Genomic DNA, 4,950 nt, shown 5'->3' on the forward strand with positions numbered 1-4,950 from the left:
GCTGTCTCTAACTAAATCTGCCCTTTCTTTATTCTTCGATTCTATGATCTCAGCCTCCTATTCACCCCTCTAAAGCCTTACTTGTAAGTCCACACCACGCTTGTTCTTATCTTGTTATGGAAAATCAAGAAAGATTCGAAAAACCTTATGGTTTCGATGTGAGGCCTCGTTTCTTCTTATCAGTATCGGATTTCTTCTTGGCTGAGGGGACAGATTGATGAGACCTGTGAGAATTCTGAGATCGCTCATTGCTCCCTGTGTGACTATGTGAGGATACAGAGATTAATGGCTGCGACAGGGTTTAGCAAAGCTCCTTATTTCTTCTCTACCAGGTATAATAAATGTTGGGTCAAGTCTCTAGCTCTGCATTCTCTCTACCTTTGCATTCTCTCTCTCTCTCTCTCTCTGGAAAACCCTAATCACCCTTCTGGTTTTCTGAACCAGGAAAAAGCGTGGTTTGTGTATTTGTAAACCCGATATAGAGATTTTTGGGTCTAATTTTTAGGGATTACAATAAATCCCCCTAAATCCAACCATTACACTTGTTCATTCATTGCCCATAAATCCCTTCATCTTGATTACGATCTACAAACCCCCTAAATCCCCCAGTTAGAGTATCTACCATGGATGCTCTACACCGACCTAATCTCGATCTTAGTAATTCTTCACCCCTTTCATCAATTTACACCAAAACCCCTCAAACACCAACCTCTTCAACTTTTCCCTATAAGTACCGATTATCTTCTTCCAATTTTAATGGTTACCATAGCAAGTGTAAAGTACCAACACCACCTCAAGCTTTACCCAAGGTAAGTTCGAACGAATCAGTTGAATCCAATAAGAAATTGATTGATTCAATCGCTAAAGGTTTGATCGGGCTCGCTGTTGCAGTCTCTTTTTATTTAGATTCGCCAGCTCTTGACAAGTCCTTGACAATAGCATTCCCATCTTCTCGAACTCATGAGGTAGGTGTTCAGTTCGATCATCTTTTTTAGTAGTTTGTTTGGGTTGTGCAGATAAGGTGTTCGATCTATTGCTTATATGGGTTTAGTAAAATTTGATTTTGTAACAGGTGAATGCTGTGCAGCGAACTCTCGTAGACTTGGGGTTTAATCAGAGAGACTTTTGTTGATCCAACTTTTAATCATCAAGGTACGATTCATTTCTATTTTTTTATGTCATTTAGTGTCAATAAGTTTAACGTAAGTTTATGTGTTTTCTGTAGACTGGGACTCGAAATCCCAACAAACAATGGTGGAAATGCTTCCACTTAGAACAGCTGATGCCGCATACAACAAGATTAAAGGAATGCTTTCTACTCTTGGAGATCCCTTCACTCGCATTATCAGTCCAAAGGTGGAACTTTTCCCATTATTTTTACAAAAATTATCCATGTGGTTTCTGAAAGAGTTTTCAGTTTTGGACTAAAATTCAGAAACAACAGGGACCATTTTCGTAACTTATTCTTACTCCTAGATTCCAAAAGGGGAAACTTACTCTATTTTCTTTTCGGCAATGATTTGTACATGAATACCAAAGTTTTAGAATTGGAAGTGATGGAAACGTGCAAGGAGTTGGACTATTTGTGAATACTGAACCAGAAACCGGTCATCTGGTTGGTGATGTTGAGACTTGAACCTGAGACCTCAGTTATGGATTCTTATTTATTTTTTATTTTAAAAATTTAAAATTTTTTGTTTCAGGTTGTATTGTCCTGTGTTGAGGGTAGCCCAGCTGCTAGAGCTGGAATACATGTAGGAGATGAGTTGATTGAAATAAATGGTGAGAGAGTTAAAGGGATTAGTGGTGAAGCTGCTGCACAAAAGCTCAGAGGTCATGTTGGGACAAGTGTTACAGTCAAAGTGCACAATGTAAGTTTCGTAGGAAGGAATGGAATGGTTGATTCCTTTCCAAAGGATTTTATAGAAATTTGTGCATGTTCACATTTCTGATCTATAGGGAAAAAATTTGGCCATTGATTCTAGTTTTAGAGAGGTGAAACTACCCCGGGAATTCATCAGACTTTCTCCTATATCAAGTGTCATCATTCCTCATAGAACACCAAATGTTCATGTATCCAAAACCGGATATGTAAAGCTATTAGCCTTCTCTCTCCAAATCTTAGTCTTACTTTATAACTTCATATCTTAAACTCATCTAACAACAAGCTTTTGTAAACAGACTGCTGCTACAGATATGAAACACGCCATTCGTGAATTGGAAAATCAGGGCGTTGAATCTTACATTTTGGATCTCCGAAACAATCCAGTAAGTAGCCTAAAGTTGACTTTAGTAAACTTTTATATATGAATCTTGAAAAATGGGATGTTTGTTTGATAAGTGAGGTCTTGAATATGTTTTGTGTAGGTTGTTTTTATACCACTACTCATAAGTTATCCATTCATAGCCATGTTTACTGGATTTGCTCTCTTGTTGACTTTAAATTGTGCATCCATTATAAAAATGTTTTATCTGTAAGTTTTTCAGGGACTAAATCTGTCTACTTCATTCATTGCATGCTACTATTAGTTTATTACATAATATAAGATAATATTTTCACATATTTATGCAAAATGCAAGAAATTTTATAATTATTTGTATCTTGATAATTTGGTTTCTTGACATCAACAGGTATCCATCATAACGGGGACATTCATGCTGCAAAATAAAGTTGTGGTAATCTTCGCCTCCTCAGTTCTATAGCTTTTTTTAGGGTTAGATTCATAAAGTAACAATGCACTTTCATTGATTTATTTATTTATTACAAGTTTATAACATCCTAATTTCATTTTTTCTTATTTGAACATTGTACTTTGAAAAATCTACCCAATTATCTTATTGTATAGCTTGAGTGCATAGATGCATTTAATCTTAATAATAATTCAGTTTTATATTATCTTATTGTCAAGTTTGTTTAGTAAGCTTAAGAAGAGTAAACATGGTATCCTTATCTCAATTGTAGTCAAACCACAAGCTTTCGGGGCCAATTCAGTTGCTGAGACATTTTCTGAATTCAAACACCTTCTTCTTGTGTATAAGTTCAATACCAAATTCAGTACTTTCTTGTGTATAAGTTCTATTAGAAGACAAACATATTTTTGATCCCTTTGAGATTTATCCATTTGTCTACTATTGGAATGATTATTTGTATGACATTAACTTTTGTGCAATGTATTATATTTTTTGTATATGGTATTTTATTTTCTATTATGAGACATGAAATGGAAATTTAATTTGAAAATTAGTAAATCTATAAATAATTTTTTTTAAACAGTTAAAATTATGATACGCAAAAATGTTTGTCATCTGCATTTATGACATGGCCTTTCTTGACAGGGGCTTTCTTGATACGCATTGTGTGTCATTAACACGCGCGTCGTAAGGTTACGATACGCAAATGCGTGTCGTTTTCCTTTATGACAGGGCCTTTCTTGATACGCATTGCGTGTCGTAAACATGAGTCGTAATTGCGCGTCGTAAATGAGAGTCGTAAATGCGCGTCGTCTCTCTTTATGACAGGGCCTTCCTTGACGCGCATTTGCGCGTCGTCTGAGCGCTTTACGACGCGCAATGAGCGTCGTAAAAGGCTGTTTTTCTAGTAATGCGTTATCCTTTGCCTAGGATCGACGATTTATTTGACAAACTTCAAGGGGAGAATTTCTTTTCGAAAATCGACTTGAGATCCGGATATCACCAACTACGAGTGTTAGGGGAGGATGTCCCAAAGATAGCCTTCCGAACTCAATATGGGTACTACGAATTCGTAGTGATGCCGTTCGGATTGACAAATGCGCCTGCTGTATTCATGGACTTAATGAATAGGGTGTGTCGTCCTTACTTGGATCAGTTCGTCATCATCTTCATCGATGACATACTTATCTACTCTCGTAGTAAGGAGGACCATAGTCAACATCTGTGACAAGTCCTCGAAACATTACGTTCAAAGAAGCTCTACGCGAAGCTCTCAAAATGCGAATTTGGGATTCGACGAGTCTAATTCTTAGGGCACGTGGTTAGCAAAGAGGGAATACACGGTGACCCTTCCAAAATCAAGGCCATTGAGAACTGGTCAGCACCGAAGATGCCTACAGAAATTCGTCAATTTCTAGGCCTCGCTGGCTACTATCGCAGGTTCATCCAGAGCTTCTCCATCATTGCGAAACCTCTTACAACACTGACCCAGAAGGGCGTGGCCTTTGACTGGGAAGAGAAGCTGGAAAGAGCGTTTCAAATGCTCAAACGAGCCTTGTGCACCGCACCAATACTATCCCTCCCTGAAGGAATAGAAGACTTCGTGGTCTATTACGATGCGTCGAATCAAGGACTCGGATGTGTTCTGATGCAGCGAGGTAAGGTCATCGCCTATGCCTCGAGACAGCTAAAGACACATGAGGTCAATTACACGACCCACGATCTTAAACTGGGAGTAGTTGTGTTTGCTCTGAAGATTTGGAGAAATTACCTGTACGATATGAAAAGCACTATCTTTACAGACCACAAAAGCTTACAACACATATTCAATCAGAAGGAGCTCAACATGAGACAACGACGGTGGGTCGAGCTACTCAGCGATTACGAATGCGAAATTCTTTATCATCCGGGTAAAGCCAATGTAGTAGCTGATGCCCTAAGTCGGAAGGAATATTCTGGTCGTAGAGTCAAATCATTGACTATGACTATCCATTCGCACTTATCCACACAAATTAAGGCGGCTCAGCTCGACACTTTGAAGCCTGAAAATGTGGCGGGTGAATCCCTGAGAGGGATGGATAAGAACTTGGAGGTTAAGGGTGGCGGAGCTTATTATTTCATAGACCGGATCTGGACCCCGAAACTTGATGGTTTTAGAAACTTGGTCATGAACGAGGCGCACAACACTCGTTATTCCATGCATCCAGGTTCATATAAGATGTATCTGGATCTTAAAAAGTTATACTGGTGGCCTAACAT

General features: G+C 38.5%; 1 pseudogene; it reads left to right on the forward strand.

Moving 5' to 3' along the window:
* Positions 1-623: 623 nt before the first annotated feature.
* Positions 624-2,644, forward strand: LOC145064696 (carboxyl-terminal-processing peptidase 3, chloroplastic-like; annotated as a pseudogene).
* The last annotated feature ends 2,306 nt before the right edge of the window (positions 2,645-4,950 follow it).

This window comes from Lactuca serriola, chromosome 7 (assembly GCF_051521515.1).
Source record: "Lactuca serriola cultivar US96UC23 chromosome 7, Lser_US96UC23_V15, whole genome shotgun sequence".
Classification (NCBI taxonomy): Eukaryota; Viridiplantae; Streptophyta; class Magnoliopsida; order Asterales; family Asteraceae; genus Lactuca; species Lactuca serriola.